This window comes from Arachis hypogaea, chromosome 10, assembly GCF_003086295.3.
Source record: "Arachis hypogaea cultivar Tifrunner chromosome 10, arahy.Tifrunner.gnm2.J5K5, whole genome shotgun sequence".
Classification (NCBI taxonomy): domain Eukaryota; kingdom Viridiplantae; phylum Streptophyta; class Magnoliopsida; order Fabales; family Fabaceae; genus Arachis; species Arachis hypogaea.
This window is the reverse complement of record NC_092045.1, coordinates 70,696,429-70,723,773: the sequence shown is the minus strand read 5'-3', so window position 1 is coordinate 70,723,773 and position 27,345 is coordinate 70,696,429. Positions and strand designations below refer to the sequence as shown.

Sequence of the window (27,345 nt, the reverse complement as noted above, 5' to 3'; positions counted from 1 at the left end):
AGCCCAGCTAGATGCATGCACAAGATCCTATTGGAGGATAATGCCAAACCAGTGGTTCAACCACAGAGGAGGCTAAATCCTGCCATGAAGGAGGTGGTGCAGAAAGAGGTCACTAAATTACTAGAGGCTGGGATTATTTATCCTATTTCTGATAGCCCCTTGGTGAGCCCTGTCCAAGTTGTTCCCAAAAAGGGAGGCATGACAGTGGTTCATAATGAAAAAAATGAACTGGTTCCTACAAGGACAGTCACAGGGTGGCGCATGTGTATTGACTACAGAAGGCTCAATACAGCCACCAGAAAGGATCACTTTCCTTTACCATTCATAGACCAAATGCTAGAAAGACTAGCTGGTCATGACTACTACTGCTTTTTGGATGGCTATTCAGGCTACAACCAAATTGCAGTAGATCCTCAGGACCAAGAGAAAACAGCATTCACTTGTCCTTCTGGCGTGTTTGCCTATAGGAGGATGCCTTTTGGTCTGTGCAATGCACCTGCAACCTTTCAGAGGTGCATGCTCTCTATCTTTTCAGATATGGTAGAGAAATTTCTGGAAGTCTTCATGGATGACTTTTCAGTATATGGAGACTCATTTAACTCCTGTCTTAATCACCTAGCACTTGTCTTGAAAAGATGCCAAGAGACTAACCCGGTTTTAAACTGGGAGAAATGTCACTTTATGGTGACTGAAGGAATTGTCCTTGGGCACAAAATTTCAAACAAGGGAATAGAGGTGGATAAGGCAAAGGTAGAGGTAATTGAAAAATTACCACCACCTGCCAATGTTAAGGCAATCAGAAGCTTTATGGGGCATGCAGGGTTCTACAGAAGGTTTATAAAGGATTTTTCAAAAATTGCAAAACCTCTGAGTAACCTGCTAGCTGCTGACACACCATTTGTGTTTGACACACAGTGTCTGCAGGCATTTGAGACCCTGAAAGCTAAGTTGGTCACAGCACCAGTCATCTCTGCACCAGATTGGGCATTGCCATTTGAATTAATGTGTGATGCCAGTGATCATGCCATTGGTGCAGTGTTGGGACAGAGGCATAACAAGCTTCTGCACGTCATTTACTATGCCAGCCGTGTTCTAAATGACGCACAGAAGAACTACACAACAACAGAAAAAGAGTTACTTGCAGTGGTCTATGCCATTGACAAGTTTAGATCCTATTTAGTGGGATCCAAAGTGGTTGTGTACACTGACCATGCTGCTCTCAAATATCTACTCATAAAGCAGGATTCAAAACCCAGGCTCATCAGATGGGTGTTGCTTCTGTAAGAGTTTGATATAGAAATAAGAGACAGAAAAGGGACAGAGAACCAAGTAGCAGATCATCTGTCCCGAATAGAACCAGTAGCTGGGGCGTCCCTCCCTTCTACTGAGATCTCTGAGACTTTCCCAGATGAGCAACTATTTGCCATTCAGGAAGCTCCATGGTTTGTAGATATTGCAAATTTTAAAGCTGTGAGGTTCATTCCCAAGGAGTACAGCCACGTGCAGAGAAAGAAATTAATTTCAGATGCCAAGTACTACCTCTGGGATGAACCATATCTCTTCAAGAGATGTGCTGACGGAGTGATCCGCAGGTGTGTACCCAGAGAAGAAGCACAAAGGATCCTATGGCACTGCCACGGATCACAGTATGGAGGACACTTTGGAAGTGAGCGAACAGCCACTAAAGTCCTCCAATGTGGCTTCTACTGGCCTACTCTCTATAAAGATTCCCGAGAGTTTGTGCGTAACTGTGACAGTTGCCAAAGAGCGGGTAACCTGCCTCATGGATATGCCATGCCTCAACAAGGGATATTAGAGATAGAACTGTTTGATGTATGGGGAATTGACTTCATGGGGCCATTCCCACCATCATACTCAAACACTTACATTCTGGTGGCAGTGGACTATGTATCTAAGTGGGTAGAAGCGATTGCTACACCCACTAATGATACTAAGACCGTACTGAAATTCCTCCAGAAAAACATTTTCAGCAGATTTGGCGTCCCCAGAGTGCTAATCAGTGATGGGGGCACTCATTTCTGCAATAAACAGCTGCACCTTGCTATGGTTAGATATGGAATTAGCCACAAAGTGGCAACTCCGTATCATCCACAGACAAATGGGCAAGCTGAGGTCTCTAACAGAGAGCTAAAGAGAATCCTGGAACGGACTGTGATGGCCCGAAGAAAGGATTGGGCAAAGAGCTTGGATGATGCTCTGTGGGCATATAGAACAGCATTCAAGACTCCTATAGGAACCTCTCCATACCAATTGGTGTATGGGAAGGCCTGTCATTTGCCTGTGGAACTGGAGCATAAAGCCTATTAGGCAACCAGATTCCTAAACATGGATGCACAGTTAGCTGGTGAAAAAAGACTGCTCCAGCTAAATGAGCTAGAGGAGTTCAGACTCAATGCCTTTGAAAATGCAAAAATCTATAAGGAAAAGGCAAAGAAATGGCATGACAAGAAGTTGTCAACCAGAGTCTTTGAGCCAGGACAAAAAGTTCTGCTCTTCAACTCTAGGCTCAGACTGTTTCCAGGAAAACTCAAATCCCGTTGGAGGGGTCCGTATGTGATTACAGGAGTGTCACCATATGGATATGTTGAGCTTCAGGATATTGATTCTGACAAGAAGTTCATTGTTAATGGACAGAGAATCAAGCATTATCTTGAAGGAAATTTTGAGCAGGAATGCTCAAAACTGAGACTTGAGTGATTTTCAGTGAAAGTCCAGCTAAAGACAGTAAAGAAGCGCTTGCTGGGAGGCAACCCAGTCATTAGTAGGTTGTATGATTGGTTCTTACAGAGGCAAATATCAAAAATGAAGGAATTCACAGAGTCACAGAAGGATTCAGCTCAAAAAGCAGAGAAAATGAGCTTACTGGCGAAAAAACGCCAGTAAGGTGCATTTTGGGCGTTAAACGCCAGAATGGGTACCATTCTGGGCATTTAACGCCAGGAATGGTGCATATTTTGGGCGTTAAACGCCAGAATGGGCACCATTCTGGGCGTTTGACGCCAGGTGTGCAGCATCCTGGGCGTTCAGAAAAACGCCCAGTGAGGAAGGTTTTCTGGCGTTTAACGCCAGCCAGGGTACCTGGCTGGGCGTTAAACGCCCAAAAGGGGTGCCAAGTGGGCGTTAAACGCCAGAATGGGTGCCATTCTGGGCGTTTAACGCCAGAAAGGTGGGGGGACCACATTTTTGTTTTAAACTCAAATTTTTTCAAACTTTCCTCTTTTTACCCATACTCTTCCACATAAATGCACTTCAACCCTTCATCATTCACTTTCAAATCTTCACAAATCAAAACCATTCTTCAAATCTATTTCAAAATAATCCCAAATCTTCTTCAAAAACTCACCCTTTTCTCAATTTCTTTCCATATCTTTTCAAATTTCCTTTCAAATCTCTCTTTTGTTTTCGAAATTCTCCTCCCGCCACCCTATAAATGAACGTTCCTCACCCCTCCTTCCTCACACCATTCGAATTTCCTCTTCCTCTCTCTCTCTCTTCTCTTCTTTCTTTTCTTTTTGCTTGAGGACAAGCAAAACCTCTAAGTTTGGTGTGCTTTTCCGTGATCACTAAGCCAAGATTCATCAAGATCATGGCTCCCAAGGGAAAACAAACCAACTCAAGAGGAAAGAAAGAGACTAATCCAAAGAATCTTTGGAATCAAGAGAAGTTCTTAACCAAAGAACATGAAGACCATTATCACAAAATAATGGGTCTGAGGTCAATGATCCCGGAAGTTAAATTTGATCTGAAAGAAGATGAATATCCGGAGATCCAAGAGCAAATTCGAAACAGAGGATGGGAAGTTCTAACCAATCCTGAAATAAAGGTTGGAAGGAACATGGTTCAGGAATTCTACTCAAATCTGTGGTTAACAGATAAGCAGAGAATGACTGAAACTGCTTACCATACCTACAGAACCATGGTCAGAGGGCAAGTTATGTACTTCCATCTGGACAAAATAAGAGAAATCTTCAAACTACCTCAATTGCAAGATGATCCTGATTCCTTCAATAGGAGGATGGTGAGAGTAGATAAAGGGTTGGATCAAGTTCTAGAGGACATATGCCTCCCTGGGACTAAGTGGATAACCAATTCAAAGGGTGTCCCAAACCAACTCAAGAGGGGAGACCTCAAGCCAATTGCAAGAGGTTGGCTAGACTTTATTGGGCGTTCCATATTGCCCACTAGCAACCGTTCTGAGGTCACCATCAAGAGAGCAGTGATGATTCATTGCATTATGCTTGGAAAAGAAGTGGAGGTTCATCATGTGATTGCCTGTGAGATCTACACCATTGCAAATAAGAATTCCACTGAGGCCAAACTGGCTTACCCAAGCTTGATTTCCTTGCTCTGTAAAGAGGCTGGGGTGAAGATGGGAGTAGATGAGTTCATACCCATTGAACACCCAATCACCAATAAGTCAATGGAAGGACAAGTGCAAGACAACTCTATCAAGAGGAGGGCGCAGTAATTCCTCCCTGAGTTCCCAAGAATTGACTACTGGACCAGCCTAGAAGCATCTATTAACAAGCTGCAAGAGACTATGGAGCAACTGAAGGAAGAACAGCAGAATCAGAACTGCATGCTCTGCAAATTGCTGAAGGAACAAGAGAAGCAGGGGCGTGAAATCCAAGAGTTGAAACGCCAAAAGTTCTCCTCTCAAGCTGAGGGAGCATCCACTTCTCAAAATCAAGGTTGTTGAGTCCTAACTCTGTGAAAACCTCTATCATTAAGAGCCTATGTTTGCGTTTTTTTTTTCTTTTCTTTGTTTTGTTTTTATTTTTCGTTTTTTTTAGTTTCATTTTATATCTATTTTTGAGTCTTGTTTTAATTCATAATTAATAAAATTGAATTTTTATGCCTTAAAGATATAAATGTCCTATGAATCCATCACCTCTCTTAAATGAAAAATGCTTTAATCACAAAAGAACAAGAAGTACTGGATTTCAAAATTTATCATTGAAACTAGTTGAATTAGCTTGATGTGGTGACATTACTTTTTGCTTTCTGAATGAATGCTTGAACAGTGCATATGTCTCTTGAATTTGTTGTTTTTGAGGATGTTAAAAATTGTTGGCTCTTGAAAGAATAAGGAGAAAGAGAACTGTTATTGAGGATCTAAAAATTATTAGAATGATTCTTGAAGCAAGAAAAAGCAGTGATACAAAAAAAAAATTTTGAAAAAAAAAAAAGAGAAATAAAGTTGTGATCCAAGGCAACAAGAGTGTGCTTAAGAACCTTGGACACCTCTAATTGGGGACTTTAGCAAAGCTGAGTCACAATCTGAAAAGGTTCACCCAATTATGTGTCTGTGGCATGTATGTATCCGGTGGTAATACTGGAAGACAGAGTGCTTTAGGCCACAGCCAAGACTCATACACTAGCTATGTTCAAGAATCATTATGCTTAACTAAGAGAATCAATAACACTATCTGAGTTCTGAGTTTTTATAGATGCCAATCATTCTGAACCTCAAAGGATAGAGTGAGATGCCAAAACAGTTCGGAGGCAAAAAGCTACTAGTCCCGCTCATCTAATTGGAGCTATGTTTCCTTGATATTTTGGAGTCTATAGTATATTCTCTTCTTTTTATCCTATTTTGATTTTCAGTTGCTTGGGAACAAGCAATAATTTAAGTTTGGTGTTGTGATGAGCGGATAATTTGTATGCTTTTTGGCATTGTTTTTAGTATGTTTTTAGTATAATCTAGTTAGTTTTTAGTATATTTTTATTAGTTTTTAGCTAAAATTCACTTTTCTGGACTTTACTATGAGTTTGTGTGTTTTTTGTGATTTCAGGTATTTTCTGGCTGAAATTGAGGGTCCTGAGCAAAAATCTGATTCCGAGACCAAAAAGGACTGCAGATGCTGTTGGATTCTGACCTCCCTGCACTCGAAGCGGATTTTCTGGAGCTACAGAAGCCCAATTGGCGCGCTCTCAATGGCGTTGGAAAGTAGACATCCTGGTCTTTCCAGCAATATATAATAGTTCATACTTTGCCCAAGATTTGATGGCCCAAACCGGCGCTCAAAGTCACCTACAGAAATTCCAGCGTTAAACGCCGGAACTGGCATAAAATTTGGAGTTAAACGCCCAAACTGGCATGAGAACTGGCGTTTAACTCCAGAAAAGGTCTCTACACGAAATTCCTTCATTGCTCAGCCCAAGCACACACCAAGTGGGCCCGGAAGTGGATTTTTCTGTCATTTACTCATTTCTGTAAACCTTAGGACACTAGTTTACTATTAATAGGATCTTTTGACATTGTATCAGAACCTGTTGATGACCTTATGACATTTTTACACGTTTTCTTCCACAGCATGAGTCTCTAAACCCCATGGTTGGGGGTGAGGAGCTCTGCTGTGTCTTGATGGATTAATGCAATTACTACTGTTTCTCATTCAATCATGCTTGCTTCCATTCTAAGATAATACTTGTTCTTAATCCGGATGAATGTGATGATCCGTGACAATCATCATCATTCTCAACTATGAACGTGTGACTGACAACCACCTCCGTTCTACCTTAGATTAAGTAGTTATCTCTTGGGTTCTTTAACCGGAATCTTCGTGGTATAAGCTAGACTGATGGCGGCATTCAAGAGAATCCGGAAGGTCTAAACCTTGTCTGTGGTATTCTGAGTAGGATTCAATGATTGAATGACTGTGACGTGCTTCAATCTCCTGAAGGCGGGGCGTTAGTGACAGACACAAAAGAATCACTGGATTCTATTCCGGCCTGATTGAGAACCGACAGATGAATTCCGCTATGCTGTGACAGAGCATATGCAATCGCTTTCACTGAGAGGATGGGAGGTAGCCACTGACAACGGTGAAACCCTACACACAGCTTGCCATGGAAGGAGACTGGCGTGTTTGAAGAAGAAGACAGTAGGAAAGCAGAGATTCAGAAGATGGAGCATCTCCAAACCTCAACCTATTCTCCATTACTGCAAAACAAGTAATCATTTCATGTTCTTTCGCTTTTCACAATCAATCCTGATAGTTTCTGATATCCTGAATAAGATTTACAAGATAACCATAGCTTGCTTCAAGCCGACAATCTCTGTGGGATCGACCCTTGCTCACGCAAGGTATTACTTGGACGACCCAGTACACTTGCTGGTTAGTTGTGCGGGATTGCAAAAGTGTTATTGCAATTTCGTGCACCAACGTGCTTCCAACTCCTGAGGGTGGGGCGTTAGTGATAGACGCAAAAGAATCACTGGATTCTATTCCGGCCTGATCGAGAACCGACAGATGGATAGCCGTGCCGTGACAGGGTGCGTTGAACATTTCCACTGAGAGGATAGGAGGTAGCCACTGACAACGGTGAAACCCTTGCTTAAGCTTGCCATGGAAAGGAGTAAGAAGGATTGGATGAAGACAGTAGGAAAGCAGAGAGACGGAAGGGAAGGCATCTTCATACGCTTATCTGAAATTCCTACCAATGAATTACATAAGTATCTCTATCTTTATCTTTATGTTTTATGCGTTTATCACCATACCCATTTGAGTTTGCCTGACTAAGATTTACAAGGTGACCATAGCTTGCTTCATACCAACAATCTCTGTGGGATCGACCCTTACTCGCGTAAGGTTTATTACTTGGACGACCCAGTACACTTGCTGGTTAGTTGTGCGAAGTTGTGTTTATGCCATGGTATTGAACACCAAGTTTTTGGTTTCATCACCGGGGATTATTTGATTTGTGAAAAGTATTGATCACAATTTCGTCCACCACTTCTCTTGAGTGTCTTCCTCCCTTTCTTCTTCATGATTTTCCATTAATGCCTCTGGGAGGGAATCTTTATGTTTCATTGTCACCTCAAGTGGCTCTTGTGAATGTAAAAGTTCAGGATCAAATGCCTCCTCCACCTCATTTTTCATTAAAATTTTGCTTGACACAGAGGCTTCCTCATCTTGCCTTTTCACTTTCTTCGTTGCACTCAACAATTGAGCTAAGTGCACTTCCATGTTTGTGAAGAAGTTCTCTTTTCTTTTCCAGAATTTCTTTTCCTCCTCCCAACATCTTTTGAGCATGGACTCAATCCTTGAGAGTCCTTGGCTTGTGGAAGTTTGTGTTGGTTGTGAGTCATGGGATGGATTTTGTGTTGAGGCATAGTTAATTGATGAAGAATTTTCAAATGTAGAACTGGAGGGTGAGGTTGGGCAATTTCTCATTAGACTTGACTGCTCAGAATTTGCAGTTTCTTGGTTATACTCCCAGCCACCATGACAATAATGACTTGAATCATTTTGTGGTAGTGAGAAATATCCCCTTTGATTTTCCTTCTCATCTTGTGGTTCTGAAGCATTTCTCCATGGATTGGAGTGCTCAGAATGTGTATTCTCTTGGTGGTATTCCCAGCCATCATTAGAGGTTGGTGATGGTGGGCAATATCCCGTAAAATTTTGTTTGACCATAAGATGAGTTGAACTCCATTTATACTTTGTAAAATGCAACATCAATGAAAATTGAAATTCATGTCACAAAGACAGAAATTCTTAGTGAGACAAAAACACAAACACCTTGGTTTCAACTTATAACAGAGAACAAAAACAAAGAAAATGCTTGATCTAGACTTCTCACCCACTTAATCATTGTTGATCTAATCAATCCCCGGCAACGGCGCCAAAAACTTGATGGTGTTTTTGTGGAAAAACGAATTTCCAACACACAAATCCAACCGACAAGTATACCGGGTCGCATCAAGTAGTAATAACTCACAAGAGTGAGGTCGATCCCACAGGGATTGATGGATCAAGCAACTTTAGTGGGTGATTAGTTTAGTCAAGCTAATATTGAAGGGATATTGGATGAAATATAGCCAACAGAATTGTAAATGACAGGAAATTTAAAGTTGCAGAAAGTAAAATTGCATAAAACTTAAAGTGCAAGAAAGTAAAATAGCTGAAACTTAAATTACACGAAAAGTAAATTGCATTAAATGTAAAGGGGATTGGGTGCAAAAAATTTAATATTCAACAAGAAAATGTAAAGAGCAATCAAGCAGAGAAGTAAAAGATGAAATAAGTGCAGCAGATTTAAATAGAAATGGAAAATTGCTTGAAAAAGCAACACAGAATGTAATTAAGCTCAATTGTGCAATTTAAAGAGACAAATGAAGATCTCAGGGAATCAAAGAGACTAGAAAACAAGTCTAGATCTCAATCCCTTCCTTGATCCAACAGCAAACAAGATGCAAGAAAATTAAAGATGAAAGCAATGAAGAAAACTTTGATTCAAATCACAATTCACTTGAAAGTTTGCAGAAGAAGAACAAGAGAGGTTGCAGATGGAGAATGAAAACAGAATTTCTTCCAATCTCCACCCAAGATTCAAAACAGAAAATGAAAACTCAAAGAGAGAGCTATCAACTACTACTACTCCCTAATGGAGCAAGCCTCCCCGATTCAGCTCCTATTGATGCCTTTATATAGGCTTTACAAAATGAAAAATGAAAATGAAATTAAAACAAATTACAAAAATGAAAATCCTAATTTAATTGATCCATGTGCCTTTGAGTGATGATGTGGGCTTTGCTTGCTTTGGATTTGAGGAGAAATGGGTTTGGTTGGCCTTGATTCAATTTGGAGAAGAATTGAATTTAAATGAAATTTTGGTTGAATTTTGGCCCATGTTGCTCCCAGGAGGCTGCCCTGCCTTTGTGGAGGGCAGAGCAGGGAAGCCTTGTGTAAGGATCCAACTAGCGTGCCAAGGCTTGGAAGCATCAGGATGCTGCCCTGCCCTTGTGGAGGGCAGGGCAGAGTTGCCATGGTGCGCATTTGTTGCTGGCCGAAATTCCCTTGCTGCGCACCAATTGTGCGTGCTGGCCGTGCCAAGGATGTGCGTGCCATGCACCACGGAATGCTGCCCTGCCCTCATTGTGGGCAGCGCAAGCTTTCCTTGGGGAGTGCCAAGTTCGAATCCCATGGAGTGCATTGCTTGGCTTTTTCTTCTTGGCACCTAATTCACGCCTAAGGCTTGACTTCCTAGAGGTCTTGTGTTCGAAACTTGGTGGAGGAAGTTGTTGCAATTTTTCCTTGAATTTTCATGAAGAGAACACGACATTGCCCTCCAAGAGGGCACTCTGCTCTCCTTGAGGGCAGACTTCCTTGGTTTCCTTGTGTCTCCCTCTTCGAGCCTTGGTGGAAGCACATTGGTTTATTTTCGCTTATTTTTGGCCCTTAAAGATGCCTTTCGTTCCTGCCTCAATTGTACTGCAAATATGGATTGCTATATATCGTTGGAAAGCTCTGAATGTCAGCTTTCCAACGCAACTAAAAGCACATCAATCGGACGTCTGTAGCTCAAGTTAGAGCCCTTTGAAGTAGGTATGGTCATGCTGTGAGCGGCCAGATTTTAACTTAGCGAAAATTTGCTCCATCCTCACTTTGTTTCATCATGATTCTGCCCTGCCCTTGGCAAGGGCAGGGCAGTGTGCGTGCTGGTTGTTTTCTTCTTTAATTTGGTCATGGGCCACGCTTTTAAAAGCGTGGCCTAAGCCTCCAAAGTGTGCTCCAACTTCAAAGTGTGCTCCAAAGCTCTTTTTTTCCTCTTTTTTTGTGCTTCTTTGCTTCTTTTTCTTCTTATTTCCTACAACATTTATAAAATTAAAAGATCAAGGAAATCTTCCAATTAAGCACAAAAGAATGCAATATTTAACCACTAATCATCAATTTCTTGTATGAAAAAGCATAGAAAGATAGGTATATGATGACATGTCATCACTACACTCAACCTCTAGCAAACGTATCCAACTGGGATACACTCAGAAAGGAGTTCCTGGAGAAATTCTTCCCATCTGAAGTTACTGATAAACTAAGGAAGGATATCTCTATAATTGTCCAGGATGACAATGAGACTCTCTTTGAATACTGGGAGCGCTTCAATAATCTTCTGGAAGCATGCCCCTACCACATGATCGACAAGATCGTGCTACTCAGCTATGTCACACAAGGTATGAGACCCCAAGATAAGACCACATTGGAAAGTGCCAGCAATGGGTCTATGAAGAAGTACAAGACCACTGATGAAGCTTGGCAATTGATCAGTGATTTAGCTGAATCTACTCGGAACCATAGACAGAAGCAAGGCCGTTCAAAGGCCATTGCAGAAATATCTTCTGGCATAGAGACTGCTGCTCTAAATCGAAGCATCTGTGAAATGACCAACCTGCTGAAGCAAATGTAGTTAAATCAACAAGCTCAGCAAACTCAACCGCAGCAAAACCAACAACTAGTTCCACAAAGAATTTACGGAATTTGTGCTGATTACAGCCATTACACTGATGAATGCTTGCAGCTCCAACAAGAAGACAACATGGTGGCATCCACTCACAACTTCTATGACCGTCCCAACCAAGGGTACAATCAAAGTGGAAATAATAACCATGGATGGTAGGACAATTCAAACCAGAATTGGAGGGATAACAATAATAGGGGAGGTAGAGATAATCAGGGATATCAGAGGTGGAATAATTACAACAACAGGCAGCAAAATCAACCTTACCAAGCACCTCACCTAAGGCAAAACCAAGGACCACCGAACAATCAATAGCAAACCTCTCAATTTACTCATTCTTCTGTATCTTCTAATGAAGAATTATTACAAACTTTTTGAGAAAAGACAACTGGCCATGAAAAATACCATCGTGAACAGTATTAACGCCAATCTGAATGGTTTCACCTCTACTCTACAAGCTTTTATGACACAACTTGGCTCAGCACAAAATTCCAGTAACCAACCTTCAAGCACCACTGGAATCCCCTCTCAACCATTACCCAATCCAAAGGGAGGAATTAATGCCATCACCCTGAGGTCCGGAACCACACTGCAGGAGAGGAATCAGGAGGAACCAAGCTCACCAGAATACGCCTCAGCTGAAGAGGTGGTAGAAATCGAAGATGTTGAAGAGGAAGAGGATATACAGGACATAGCTGAAGAAGAGATAGCTTAACCACAGGAAGAGGCACAAAAAGGTGCAGGCACCACAGAAAACACTACTCCCATTCCACAACTTGCAAGGAAGCCTAGGAAGCAGCTGGAACCTGATCCTAAAATGGTAGAAATATTCAAAAAGGTTGAGGTAACTGTTCCCCTTTTTGATGTTATTCAGCAGGTACCTAAATATGCAAAGTTTCTAAAAGACTTATGTATCCATAAAGATAAAATTACTGAATTAGAAACTATTCCTTTAGGTAGTTCTATATCTGCTTTAATGGGAGGATTACCTGAAAAATGTAGTGATCCAGGTCCTTGCATAGTTAGTTGTACTATTGGTGGTGTAGTAATTTATGATTGCATGTGTGATTTAGGAGCATGTGTCAGTATAATGCCTTTGTCTATATATGATGTTTTAAGGCTCCCTCCCTTAAAAAGGTCGGCAACTCGTTTTGTGTTAGCAGATAAAAGCATTATTACAGTTGCTGGAGTTGCTGAAGATGTTTTAGTGAACATTAAAGGGCTCACATTTCCCACTGATTTTTATAACTTGGAGATGCCCCATAATGATTCAGATAAGCCATCATCAATCCTACTTGGAAGACCATTCCTGAAGACATCAAAATTCAAATTGGATGCTTTTTCAGGGACATACTCCTTTGAAATAGATGGCCGCATAGTAATCTTCAATCTGAATGGAGTCATTGACAACCCCCCAGAAGATCGTTCTATCTTCTAGTGTGATGTCATAGACGAAAGTGTGGCTGAAGTTCAAAAGGAAGAGTTTGAAGAGAGGCACACTGGACAAGGTCCAAGTGTGGGGACCTTCTTAACTGACAATGAGGACACTTCGCCATTTTCACAAGCCCCAGATAACCCAGAGCCTGTCCATGATCAAACGTTAGAATTGAAACCTCTCCCTCCACATCTCAAATATGCTTACCTTGAGGTTGAGCAGAAGCTTCCGGTTATTATTGCAAGAGAACTGACTTCTCAACAAGAAGAACAGCTACTTGATGTGTTGAGGAAGCATAAGAAGGCAATAGGGTGGAGTTTGGCAGACATAGTGGGAATCAACCCTCAAATATGCGAGCACAAAATATTTTTAGAAGAGGGAGCAAGACCTGTCCGTCAACCACAAAGAAGATTGAATCCTACCATCTTGGAAGTTGTCAAAAAGGAAGTAACCAGACTATTGGAGGTCGTTATCATATATCCCATTTCGGACAGTGAATGGGTAAGCCCAGTACAAGTGGTGCCCAAGAAGTCCAGAGTCACTACCATGAAGAATGAGCATGGAGAGCTCATAGCAACTAGAGTTCAGAATGCTTGGAGAGTCTGCATTGATTACAGACGTCTCAACCAAGCTACTCGTAAAGATCACTACCCACTTCCATTCATTGATCAAATGCTGGATCGCCTGTCTGGTAAATCACATTATTGCTTTTTAGATGGTTACACAGGTTATTTCCAGATTCATATAGCTCCTGAGGATCAGGAAAATACTACTTTTACATGTCCTTTTGGAACCTATGCTTATAAAAGAATGCCCTTTGGCTTGTGCAATGCACCAGCTACTTTCCAAAGGTGCATGATGAGTCTTTTCTCTAATCTTATTGAGGACTGTATGGAAGTTTTTATGGACGATTTTAGCGTTTATGGTGATTCTTTTAACCTTTGCTTAGATGGATTATCTAGAGTATCAGATAGATGTATTAATACAAACCTTGTATTGAATTTCGAAAAATGCCACTTTATGGTAAAGCAAGGGATTGTATTGGGACATGTGGTATCTAATAATGGCATTTCTGTAGACCCAGCAAAGGTGAATGTTATTTCTAGTTTACCTTACCCCTCTTCTGTGAGGAAAGTCCGTTCGTTCCTTGGCCATGCAGGTTTCTACAGGAGATTTATTAAGGACTTTAGTAAGGTGGCACTTCCCTTATCCAGATTACTACAAAAGGATATTGAGTTCGAGTTTAGTGAGGATTGCAAACAAGCATTGATAAGCTAAAGACTGCTCTAACTCAAGCTCCAATTGTGAGAGGACCCGATTGGAGCCAGCCATTTGAAATCATGTGCGATGCTTCCAACCATGCAATAGGAGCAGCACTAGCTCAGCGTGAAGGTAAAAATCCTTTTATTATTGCCTATGCGTCTAAGACTTTAGACACTGCCCAGTCCAATTATACCACTACTGAGAAAGAGCTACTTGCTATTGTTTTTGCTCTGGATAAATTCCGGGCTTATTTACTTGGTACTAGAGTAGTAGTGTACTCGGACCATGCAGCTCTAAAGTATCTATTGGCTAAAAAGGAATCCAAACCAAGACTTATACGTTGGATACTGCTGTTACAAGAGTTTGAACATATTAAGGATGATTCTACTCTTATAAATGATAATTTTCCTTTTGACAACCTGCAAGCAGTATCTGAAGTAGTCCCTTGGTATGCACCTATTGCTAATTATTTAGTTAGCCGCACATTTCCTCCACATTTTTCTAAACATCAAAGTGACAAGCTGAAAAGCGAGTCTAAATATTATATATGGGATGACCCATATTTATGGAGATGTGGCGCTGACCAGATAATTAGACGTTGTGTACCTCAATCATAATTTCAGTCCATTTTAGAGGCCTGTCACTCATCTGAAAGTGGAGGACATTTTGGCCCTCAACGAACAGCTAGAAAGATCTTAGACTGTGGATTCTAGTGGGCTACTCTTTTTAAAGATGCTGCTGAGTTTTGTAAATCTTGTCACCCATGCCAGAAATTTGGTAACATATCCAAGAGGGATGAGATGCCTCAACAATATATGCTTTTCTGTGAAATTTTTGATGTTTGGGGCATTGACTTCATGGGTCCATTTCCAAATTCTAGTGGATATTTTTATATATTGTTAGCTGTAGATTATGTTTCCAAATGGGTGGAAGCAATTCCTACCCGCACTGATGATGCTAATACTTGCAATGTAACCATTTTAATAAATTTTTAATTCACCAGCTTCTGCACTCCACATATTGATCATCCCGTGGAAGCATGGCTTTGATGTCCCCAGCTCTACAGGAGACTCCGGCTGCTGAGACAAGATTTGAGACCAAGGCAGGGTAAGGTAAGTTGCCCGCGATTTGTACATGCTTCATAGCATGCCGGATGTGTCTTGAGAGATCCAGAGGTTGGTCTGTAAGGATGCACCATAGTAGAACAGCCATGTCCGTAGTGAAGAAGGACTCATGAGTGCTTGGAAAGACATAATGGGACATGATCTGTGCCCATACGTGAGCCTCCAAGGTAAGTGCGGAAGCCAAGATTCCCTTAGGGCGGTTGCGGTGGTATCTGTAGATCCAATGGCTGCCAGGTAAAGCGATGACTCCGAGAACGGAGTCCCAGTCAAATTGGTATCTTTGGCGCTGAAGGGTGGCTTCTTGAAAAGCGTCCATTCCTGCTGGAATAGGGGGAAAACTCAGAACTTGCTGAATGGCCTCTTCTGTGTTAGGGACTTGCTTCTGCCGGACATAAACAGACTGCAGGGTTGGTATGTAGAAGTTGGAGTAGAACTCAACTACCCAAGAAAGATTGACCTGCCTTGGCTGTCTCCGTAGGAAACCCCATTGTCTTCGCTCAATTTGCGGCTCAACAAAGGTGGTAATATTGGACGGGAGGATAAGAAGATATTCATTGTTATAGTTCCTTTCTGCTAGGATAGGGAACATCTGCTTACAGTAGCGATTGGGAAATCGCGTAGTGTCCTTTGCTGGAAAGGCTTTCTCCTTGTCGTCAACCTTTATTATCCTTTTAACTCTTTTTGTTGAGGGCTTGACTGCGGTTGAAGAAGGCTTTGCCACTAATGCTCTTTTAGTTCCTCTTCTTGCTGGAGGTTTGGAAGTAGCCTTCTCTTTTCCTTTCTTGGTGGCCATCCTGAAAGAAGGGAAGATAAAGGAAATTAAATTCAAAGAGATAGAGCAAGGAAGAGGGTATTGTAAGTGATAGTCAATGCACAATAAAGATAAATGGCATTAACATATGGTCCGGATTACATGTGAAAAGCACGTTAATGGAAATATAGCAAGTGCATGTAGGACAATGGAATGCAAGAGGTCTATTGGCATGCAGGCAAAGACATGAATAGCATATATCAAACATACAATGTCCAGTTTAGATTACCATTTGTAACAAACTGTCACGTTTGTATTGACAATTAAATCTAATTAATAAAATTAACAAGGAAAAGTTGTGAAAAGCAAGCATTGAATAGTATAGCAACATAGAGAAGTGCATAATGCCACATGAGCTTTTTCACAAACATATAGCATGCATGGTAAATAGGGTATAGAAAATATGAAGAGAAACATGCAAGCAATCCCTTAAATAGGAGAAAAATAATTGTCAAACAATTGGCAAGAATCCACAAGCATATAATGATAAATAATGACTCAAAAGGTTTCTAACACCATGTAAAAAGAAAAGAAGAAGAAGAAAGAAAAAGAAGGATTTGAAAAGAAAAAGAAAAGAAAAAGAAAATAATAATATATATACATAATATAATAAGAATGATGGAAAAGAGAAGAAGGAAGAAGAAGGTAAAACCTTGTTAATGGAGGGGGGAGAGAGAGAGAGTGAAAGGTGAGGTAGAAGGGGGAAGGGAGAAAGAAGAAAGAAGGGGGAAAAGAAAAAGTAGGAATTGGAGGAGAGAAAGATAAGATAAGTTGGCTATTGGGTTGAGCTGTGCAGCGCATGCGACGCGGCCGCGGAAGGCACGCGTTCGCGTGGTTGCGCATCAGGTAAGACGACGCGATCGCGTCAGTCACGCGGTCGCGTGACCCGTGTTGCGCTGCTGGCGCGAGTGCAGCCTCGCTCCAGCACAACTCTCTGTTCGATTCATTTTAATTGCCAAAATTGGGTGACGCGATCGCGTGGGTCACGCGATCGCGTGAGTGTGCATCAGAAAATAATTGACACGGCCGCGTCGGCGACGCGGTCGCGTGACAAGGATTATGCTTCCAGCACCAATCCAGCACTACTCTCGCACAATATAGCATTGTGCACCCTTTGACGTCGAAAATGCAGGGCACGCGGCCGCGTGGGAGGCCATGATTTCCATGCGACGCGGTCGCGTGGAATAATTTGTGCCTTTGGCACGACTCCAGCGCTGCTCCTACGTAACTTTCTGTTCATTTTTTTTCTTTATTCCCCCTGCCACGCGGACGCGTCGCTGGTGCGATTGCGTCGCATGGCAAAATTTTTGTTTTTTAAGAAAAGATAAAGACATGTAATTGAAAGAGCACGAAAGCACTAATAAAGAGAAGAGTTATTTAAAGAAGAAAAACTAAAAGTGAAGAAAAGAACGATCATACCGCGGTGGGTTGTCTCCCACCAAGCACTTTGCTTTAACGTCCGTAAGTTGGACGCTCCACTAGCTCAATCTGTTGCTATGTGGGGATCTTCCAAGTGGAAGATCTCAAGCTCCTTGCTTTTCTGCACCTTCTCACCATGGTACAGCTTCAGGCGGTGTCCATTAACCTTAATAAGTTCAGAGCTTGAAGGATGGCTTAGGTGATAAACTCCGTACGGTTCAGCCTTCTCTACTCTGTATGGACCTTCCCATTTTGATCTCAACTTACTAGGCATGAGCCTCAGTTGAGATTTGTAAAGGAGAACAAAATCTCCAAGTTGGAACTCTCTCTTCTTGATGTTTTGATCATGCACAGCTTTCATCTTTTCCTTATATATTCTGGAGTTCTCATAAGCTTCTAGGCGAAGGTTCTCCAGTTCCTACAGTTGCAACTTCCTTTCAGCTCCGGCCTTCTCAATTTCCATGTTGCACTCTTTAACTGCCCAGAAGGCTCTGTGTTCGATTTCAACTGGGAGATGACAAGCTTTTCCATATACTAAGTGGTAGGGACTCATCCCAATGGGTGTCTTGTATGCTATTCTATATGCCCACAGTGCATCTTGTAGTCTGGTGCTCCAGTCTTTTCTGTGAGGCTTTACTATCTTTTGTAAGATACGTTTAATTTCTCTGTTTGACACCTCGGCTTGCCCATTAGTTTGGGGATGGTAAGCTATTGCAACTTTATGGATTATCTCATGCTTCTTCATCAATCCTGTTAGTCTCCTGTTATAAAAATGGGTGCCTTGATCGCTCACGATCGCTCGTGTATAATATGGTTTCTCACAAAGGAAACAATAGTGTTAGCATCATCAGTGCGGGTAGGAATTGCTTCCACCCATTTGGAAACATAATCTACAGCTAGCAATATATAAAAATATCCACTAGAATTTGGAAATGGACCCATGAAGTCAATGCCCCAAACATCAAAAATTTCACAGAAAAGCATATATTGTTGAGGCATCTCATCTCTCTTGGATATGTTACCAAATTTCTGGCATGGGTGACAAGATTTACAAAACTCAGCAGCATCTCTAAAAAGAGTAGGCCACCAGAATCCACAGTCTAAGATCTTTCTAGCTGTTCGTTGAGGGCCAAAATGTCCTCCACTCTTAGATGAGTGACAGGCCTCTAAAATGGACTGGAATTCTGATTGAGGTACACAACGTCTAATTATCTGGTCAGCGCCACATCTCCATAAATATGGGTCATCCCATGTATAATATTTAGACTCGCTTTTCAGCTTGTCTCTTTGATGTTTAGAAAAATGTGGAGGAAATGTGCGGCTAACTAAATAATTAGCAATAGGTGCATACCAAGGGACTACCTCAGATACTGCTTGCAGGTTGTCAAAAGGAAAATTATCATCTATAGGAGTAGAATCATCCTTATTATGTTCAAAGCGACTCAAGTGGTCTGCTACTAAATTTTGATTACCACTCCTATCCTTGATTTCTAAATCAAATTCTTGTAACAGCAGTATCCAACGTATAAGTCTTGGTTTGGATTCCTTTTTAGCCAATAGATACTTTAGAGCTGCATGGTCCGAATACACTACTACCCTAGTACCAAGTAAATAAGCCCGGAATTTATCTAGAGCAAAAACAATAGCAAGTAGCTCTTTCTCAGTAGTAGTATAATTGGACTGGGCAGTGTCTAAAGTCTTAGACGCATAGGCAATAACAAAAGGATTCTTACCTTCACGCTGAGCCAACGCTGCTCTTACTGCATGGTTGGAAACATCGCACTTGATTTCAAATGGCTGGCTCCAGTCGGGTCCTCTCACAATTGGAGCTTGAGTTAGAGCAGTCTTTAGCTTATCAAATGCTTGTTTGCAATCCTCACTGAACTCAAACTCAACATCCTTTTGTAGTAATCTGGATAGGGGAAGTGCCACCTTACTAAAGTCCTTAATAAATTTCCTGTAGAAACCTGCATGGCCAAGGAACGAATGGACTTCCCTCACAGAAGAGGGGTAAGGTAAACTAGAAATAACATTCACCTTTGCTGGATCTACAAAAATGCCATTATTAGATACCACATGTCCTAATACAATCCCTTGCTTTACCATAAAGTGGCATTTTTCAAAATTCAGTACAAGGTTTGTATTAATATATCTATCTAATACTCTAGATAATCCATCTAAGCAAAGGTTAAAAGAATCACCATAAACGCTGAAATCGTCCATAAAAACTTCCATACAGTCCTCAATAAGATCAGAGAAAAGACTCATCATGCACCTTTGGAAAGTAGCTGGTGCATTGCACAAGCCAAAGGGCATTCTCTTATAAGCGTAGGTCCCAAAAGGACATGTAAAAGTAGTCTTTTCCTGATCCTCAGGAGCTATATGAATCTGGAAATAACCTGTGTAACCATCTAAAAAGCAATAATGTGATTTACCTGACAGGCGATCCAGCATTTGATCAATGAATGAAAGTGGGTAGTGATCCTTACGAGTAGCTTGGTTGAGACGTCTGTAATCAATGCAGACTCTCCAAGCATTCTGAACTCTAGTTGCTATGAGCTCTCCATGCTCATTCTTCATGGTAGTGACTCCGGACTTCTTGGGCACCACTTGTACTGGGCTTACCCATTCACTGTCTGAAATGGGATATATGATAACGGCCTCCAATAGTCTGGTTACTTCCTTTTTGACAACTTCCAAGATGGTAGGATTCAATCTTCTTTATGGTTGACGGACAGGTCTTGCTCCCTCTTCTAAAAATATTCTGTGCTCGCATACTTGAGGGTTGATTCCCACTATGTCTGCCAAACTCCACCCAATTGCCTTCTTATGCTTCCTCAGCACATCAAGTAGCTATTCTTCTTGTTGCGAAGTCAGTTCTCTTGCAATAATAACAGGAAGCGTCTGCTCATCCTCAAGGTAAGCATATTTGAGATGTGGAGGGAGAGGTTTCAATTCTAACTTTTGATCATGGGCAGGCTCTGTGTTATCTGGGGCTTGTGAAAATGGCGAAGTGTCCTCATTGTCAGTTAAGAGGGTCCCCACACTTGGACCTTGTCCAGCGTGCCTCTCTTCAAACTCTTCCTTTTGAACTTCAGCCACACTTTCGTCTATGACATCACACTGGAAGATAGAACGATCTTCTGGGGGGTTGTCAATGACTCCATTCAGATTGAAGATTACTATGCGGCCATCTATTTCAAAGGAGTATGTCCCTAAAAAAGCATCCAATTTGAATTTTGATGTCTTCAGGAATGGTCTTCCAAGTAGGATTGATGATGGCTTATCTGAATCATTATGGGGCATCTCCAAGATATAAAAATCAGTGGGAAATGTGAGCCCTTTAATGTTCACCAAAACATCTTCAGCAACTCCAGCCACTGTAATAATGCTTTTATCTGCTAACACAAAACGAGCTGCCAACCATTTTAAGGGAGGGAGCCTTAAAACATCATATATAGACAAAGGCATTATACTGACACATGCTCCTAAATCACACATGCAATCATAAATTACTACACCACCAATAGTACAACTAACTATGCAAGGACCTGGATCACTACATTTTTCAGGTAATCCTCCCATTAAAGCAGATATAGAACTACCTAAAGGAATAGTTTCTAATTCATTAATTTTGTATTTATGGATACATAAGTCTTTTAGAAACTTTGCATATTTAGGTACCTGCTAAATAACATCAAAAAGGGGAACAGTTACCTCAACCTTTATAAATATTTCTACCATTTTAGGATCAGGTTCCAACTGCTTCCTAGGCTTCCTTGCAAGTTGTGGAAACGGAATGGGAGTAGTGTTTTTTGTGGTGCCTGCACCTTTTTGTACTTCTTCATGTGGTTGAGCTATCTCTTCTTCAGCTATGTCCTGTATATCCTCTTCCTCTTCAACATCTTCGATTTCTACCAACTCTTCAGCTGAGGCATATTCTGGTGAGCTTGGTTCCTCCTGATTCCTCTCCTGCAGTGTGGTTCCGGACCTCAGGGGGATGGCATTAATGCCTCCCTTTGGATTGGGTAATGGTTGAGAGGGGACTCCAGTGGTGCTTGAAGGTTGGTTACTGGAATTTTGTGCTGAACCAAGTTATGTCATAAAAGCTTGCAGAGTAGAGGTGAAACCATTCAGACTGGCGTTAATACTGTTCACGATGGTATTTTCCATGGCCAGTTGTCTTTTCTCAAAAGCTTGTAATAAATCTTCATTAGAAGATACAGAAGAATGAGTAAATTGAGAGGTTTGCTGCTGATTGTTCGGTGGTCCTTGGTTTTGCCTCAGGTGAGGTGCTCGGTAAGGTTGATTTTGCTGCCTGTTGTTGTAATTATTCCACCTCTGATTTCCCTGATTATCTCTGCCTCCCCTATTATTGTTGTCCCTCCAATTCTGGTTTGAATTGTCCTGCCATCCATGGTTATTATTTCCATTTTGATTGTACCCTTGGTTGGGGCGGTCATAAAAGTTGTGAGTGGATGCCACCATGTTGTTTTCTTGTTGGAGCTGCGGGCATTCATCAGTGTAATGGCTGTAATCAGCACAAATTCCGCAAATTTTTTGTGGAACTAGTTGTTGGTTTTGCTGCAGTTGAGTTTGCTGAGCTTGTTGATTTAACTACATTTGCTTCAGCAGGTTGGTCATCTCACAGATGCTTCGATTTAGAGCAGCAGTCTCTATGCTAGAATATACTTCTGCAACGGCCCTTGAACGGCCTTGCTTCTGTCTGTGATTCCGAGTAGATTCAGCTAAATCACTGATCAATTGCCAAGCTTCATTAGTGGTCTTGTACTTCTTCATAGACCCATTGCTGGCACTTTCCAATGTGGTCTTATCTTGGGGCCTCATACCTTGTGTGATATAGCTGAGTAGCACGATCTTGTCAATCATGTGGTGGGGGCATGCTTCCAGAAGATTATTGAAGCGCTCCCAGTATTCAAAGAGAGTCTCATTGTCATCCTGAACAATTGTAGAGATATCCTTCCTCAATTTATCAGTAACTTCAGATGGAAAGAATTTCTCCAAAAATTCCTTTCTGAGTGTATCCCAGTTGGATACATTTGCTAGAGGTTGAGTGTAGTACCACTCTCTTGCTTTTCCCTCAAGAGAGAACGGAAAAGCTTTCAGCAGAATTGAAGTTTCATCAGTGCCATCATGCCTGACAGTAGAACAGGCTGCCTGGAAATCTCTCAAGTGCTTGATAGGCTCTTGAGCAGGTAGAACATGAAACTTGGGCATTAAATTTAGCAGTGCGATCTTTATTTCAAAATCCGTAGCTACCGCTGGATGATGCGCTTGAAACGGTTGCATTGTAAAATCAGGAGCTCCTTCCTCCTGAATGGTAACTCTTCTAGCTGCCATGTTTTCTGCACGTAAAACAACCAAATCAGTAGAACGGGGGCTGGTTTCTTCCTCAGATTCACTTTCAAATCCGCCCTCATAGCGGACTAATCTACGCTGTTCTCACCTTATTCGTGAAATTGTTCTTTCAATTTCAGGATCGAATTTTAGCAAGCGCGGATCAGGAAGTGAACGTGTCATTTGACGGAAGAAGCATGCAGCTCATAGTAGCAAAATTAAATAAAATTCAAGTAAATATATTCTAATTAATAAAATTAGCACTCTATTGCAACTCCCCGGCAACGGCGCCAAAAATTGATGGAGTGTAGAAGCTGGTGAATTAAAAATTTATTAAAATGGTTATGTTGCAAGTATAGTTCTTAACTCACCGAAAATCTGCCTATCAATTTAGAAATATGTCACAGAAAGTATAAATTAAAATTACTGGGAGTTTTAAGTCCCAGGTCGTCTCCCAACGAGTTGCAGAAAAGTGTGCTGTTTTATTAATCAGATATTCCAAAAAGTTGAGCTAAGTAAATTGGGATTTAAATTGAGGAATTTTAAATAATATAAATAAAAGCCTTGACTGGGAATTGATTGGTTAGAATCTCTATCATTGATGGAATGATTTTTAAGATTGATTTATAATTAATGGTTACTCTGTTTGGTTATCCTTTACTAGGTAAGGGAAAGTCAAATAAGTTAGAATGCCAGATCTGTTCACGAGTTACAACCCACTTAGTTCAAAGGGATTGGCGTTGGTGACAGGATAGCAATCCAACAATTAACCCAACTACAAATTTTTTTTCTTCAAACCTTCCAACTCAAGAGTTCCTTTTAATCAATTCCCCATCAAGTAATGAAACTACTCACGCATTGTAAATAAAGAATCCATGGCACATGAAAGGGAATTAAAAGAAGACATGATTATTGGAATTGAAATTAAATTAAAAAGAAATAATCCTTGCATCAATTAATCATAAAAGTATCTGAATGACAAAATTGAACATAACAAAGAATATGGAAGAATAAAACCAAGTTAAGAGAACAAACTAGAGTGATGAAGTCTTGATGAGGAAATAACTCTTCTCAATGTTCCAATGCTAAGACCAATTGAAAATTAAAATTCTAGAAACTAGAGAGAAAAACCTAAGAGAGTGAAAAACTAGATCTAAACTACTGAATGAATGTGTCTGTGTTGTTTCTGCATATTCTCTGACTCTAGTCTACTGTTCCAGGCCGAAAACTGGGCTGAAATAGGGTCCAAAATCGCTGGTTTCGGATTCTGCAGATTATGCAGATCGCGCATGCCACGCGATTGCGTCATCCATGCAGACGCGTCACTTGCGCTTTTCCTCTTCACGCATTCGCGTCGTCCATGCTACCGCGTTGCTTGTGCTTCCCAATCCGCACGGCCGCGCAAGCCATGCGGCCGCGTCACTGCGATTTGCGTTCCTTTGCGCGGTCACGTGAGCCATGCGACCGCGTCACTTCTCGCTGGTTATCTCCTCAAATTCTTGTGTTCCTTCCATTTTTGCTAGCTTCCTCTCCAATCTTCGTCTCATTCATGCCCTATAAAGGCTGAAACACTTGACACACAGATTACGGCATCGAATGCAATATAGGAGAATTAAAATTAAATAATTAAAGTCTCTAGGAAGCAATTTTCAAACATGTAATAAATTCAGGAAGGAAATCTAAATGCATGCTAAATTGATGAATAAGTGGGTAAGGATCACGACAAAACCACACAATTAAAGACAATATAAACTATAAAATAGTGGTTTATTAGTAAACTAGTCCTACAACAAGAAAAGAAGATTGGATTACTCAAAAACATCTCAGACAAAAGCAAAACAACTCGGACAATATAATCTAGCGTAGTACAGGCAACAAAAGGAAACCCCAGGACCTACACCAAAAAAGATCCAGGGGCATCCTTTGGAGGCAGTTAACATAACAAGGACTCAGGAAAACCTACAAGACTAACATCTGTAACGACCCAACTCCCAGTATGCCATGGTCATACAAGATAATTGTTATCTATTATTTAATATTTGAGCCTGTTCCTTGTTAGAGCGATGCAAATTTTTACGAGTAGTTTATTTTTTTATTTGTTGCGGACGTTCAGGTAAAATAAACAAGCATATAATGAGAATAATAGAAAAGTGGCATAAAGAAACATAGAAACACAGCAGATAATATACATCATGTACACAATAACAAAACATGTAGCGTTTACACAAGATCAAGTCAGTTTACATCCTCGTCATCCTACGTAGCTAATATTTACACGACACTCCCAAGGCCTGGCCCATACAAAAAGCCGCTAAACTGGCACCCAGGCTAGCCTAACCACTATATAGCTCCTAGCTCTCGGGTGTACTAACACAAGTGAGAGACTATCTATCCGATAATGTTAGACTAGAGTGTCATCAAAAGAATGCCCCTTCCGCAGTCAAACTATATCTACTCGTGGCCGTTTGGAGAATCGCCGTGAGTCTCGTCCACCTCCTCATCCTGCTCTATCTCTATCTCAGGATCCTCCTCCTCCTCATCATCCGCAGCTACAACTATACCCTCAGATCCACCAGAAGCACTGCTGTCACTATATACAAAACCATTCGCGAGCACAGGTCCGTTCGCGTATATAGGAGCTACCCCACCGTCCGGTAGTGCCGGCTCATCAGGCTGTGGAAAGTCAGGGATCGGCTCAGGAGGAAAGTCCCACTCTGGTGGTATCACAGGTACGTAGTCACCATCTAACTCGGTCTCATCAGGAATGATAGGCTCAGGTTCCACCTCATTTAAAGGTTGAGCTGGTATAGGGTGCTCGGGATCATCAGGAAAAGGATGTACAGGTGCGTCAGGATGTAACCACGATAAGGGAAAGTCGTAAGGAGCATCAGGGTCAAAATGCGGGCTAGACAGAGGATGTTGAAAGGCTCGATTAGGTAACGCATATCGTCTAATACGAGACTCCAATCCCATGATGAAGTAACTGTGATGTACCAGATCCTCGTAGACGTAAGGGTCCTCGAACTCATAGAAGATCACGCCCGTCTCTATCTGAGGGGGAGGAAGGGAGAGAAAGGGTAAGAACTGGGGAGTTCTTAGTAGGGTCGGGGTTGTTAGTTACATTCATTTATTCGTTTTCGATTTGCAGATGGATATTAGAATACAGTAAAGTAGTAAACAGTAGTTAAAATAGATAGGGAAAATAGAAAACAGAACACAAACAGAAGAGTGCAAGAAAATTAAGCATAGACATAGCACTCAAGCAAACAAACATAAAGAAATAGATCAAACACAAGTAGAAATGCAACAGAGAGTAATGTGCAGACAAGAATGATGCATGTCTAGTCCTAGTGCAGGTAATGAGCTCATTTGTCGGTTTCTACCCGCTCCCGACGTAACCCAGAATTACTAGCCGGATATGGCTTTCCTGTTGGCTATACCCCTGTGTACAGAAAATAACCCCTCTACCACCACAGGGTCCACTGCACGCAGGAAATAACACATCTACCACTGCAGGGTTGTATGCCGACACACCTTCTGTATACAGGAAATAACCCCTCTGCCACTACAGAAATGGAACAGGTGGTCACGGTACTTCCGTAGCAGGAAATAACCCCTCTGCCTTACAGAAATAAAATATGGATCTGTACCGCAGGAAAGCGTTTCTCAGTGGTTGCACCATTATCTATCTGACTGCTACAATGCAGTAGATGAACATATGGATATCTCTGAGGTTGCCTTAATGCAACAGATGACCTCTCAATAGGTTCTCTACTCTTTATCATATTACTCTCTTCGTTTTGTCTCTTTATTCTGCTCTGTTTGTTCCTTTCTCTGCGCTTCCTCACTTTGTTTTGCTTGCTCTATTTAACGTATGTATTTAAAGCTTATGTAAATTTCGATATGATTAGTTAGCCTGCCCCAAGTATAGCTTCATTAAGTCTATACTGAAACAGTTTAACTTTTCATATAATACCTAACCCTATTCGCAAATCAAGAACTAACTATGTTGCCCTAGTTTGTTCACTAGTCTCTGTCTGTTTCTCTGTTGTTAAAATTTTACAGACTTTTTCTTCGATTTTTATCTTTTCTTCAACTTTTTATCTTTTCTTTATCTTTGCCTCACTAATATGTTCTTACCACACCCTAAGTGTTTTATGAAGGTAATTATAAGATTCTGCACTTAAAGTTGTCTTTCTAAAGCTTTTACAGAAAACTGCCTGTTCCGCATTATTTTATTATTTTTATTAAAATATTATTTTTAATTAAATATTATTATTTAATATTTTATTATTATTTATTATTTTATTATTAATTTTCGAAAATTAACTTACCTTTTACCTTTAACCTTTAAAATTCACTTTTTACCACCCGTAACTTTTAATATTTCTACTTTAACCACCCTAACTTTCAGAAATTACTAAACAATCCCTTAAACACCAAAAATTTTACTTCCTTGCCCTTTTTAAGATCTAAGGCCTGTTTTCATTGTTCTTCATCACACTCAAAGTGTTCTTCATGTTCTTCAAATTCTTTCTCTGTTTTTACCCGTTTTTCAGTCTTTTCAGCAACCGGTTTTTACTATAATTCATAATAAATTAGCAGCAACTAAAATCCCATCTTTTATACATGATTTCAACACAAATTGAACCTCAATTTAAGCTTAGGGT

The 27,345-nt window shown here is 41.0% G+C and overlaps 1 non-coding gene across 1 annotated transcript; it reads left to right on the top strand.

Annotated features, from left to right (window-relative positions):
* Window positions 1-22,205: 22,205 nt before the first annotated feature.
* Window positions 22,206-22,309, top strand: LOC112718527 (small nucleolar RNA R71). Its single transcript, XR_003160863.1, has one exon. It is a non-coding gene; the product is annotated as a small nucleolar RNA R71 (small nucleolar RNA).
* The last annotated feature ends 5,036 nt before the right edge of the window (window positions 22,310-27,345 follow it).